This window comes from Cynoglossus semilaevis, chromosome 18 (genome assembly GCF_000523025.1).
Source record: "Cynoglossus semilaevis isolate Cse_v1.0 chromosome 18, Cse_v1.0, whole genome shotgun sequence".
Lineage (NCBI taxonomy): Eukaryota > Metazoa > Chordata > Actinopteri > Pleuronectiformes > Cynoglossidae > Cynoglossus > Cynoglossus semilaevis.
This window is the reverse complement of record NC_024324.1, coordinates 1,122,697-1,123,159: the sequence shown is the minus strand read 5'-3', so window position 1 is coordinate 1,123,159 and position 463 is coordinate 1,122,697.

Sequence of the window (463 nt, the reverse complement as noted above, 5' to 3'; positions counted from 1 at the left end):
TTTTTTCCAGGTTTCCTCCAGGTTTCCTCCAGGTTTTTTCCAGGTGTCCTCCAGGTTTTTTGACTTGATGAAGCAGAACTGTTTCCTGACCCTGGGTTTAGCGTCAGCCCCTGCTGTGAAAATCACAGCCTTCATTTCCTCCTAATCAGGCCAAAGTAATCAAACTTAATCAAGTGGCAGAAACCCTCCTGTGTGAGAGAGAGTACGGGGTAAGAGTGGGCGGCGCTGAAGACCGGACCACCGGGGTCAGAACCCTGGACTCAAGTGCTGCTGCTCAGATCTAACTATGACTAACGGCTCATTAAACCTCGTGGGACTGTTGACCCCTGGGGGGGGGGGCTCCACTCTGGGATTTATTTCTGTTTTGTTTTTTAAGTTAACTCATCAGCGCCCCCTATCTTTTCATTACATCATCCCTTCTGCTCCTTATCTGCTCGACTCCTAATCCCCCCCCCCCCCCCCC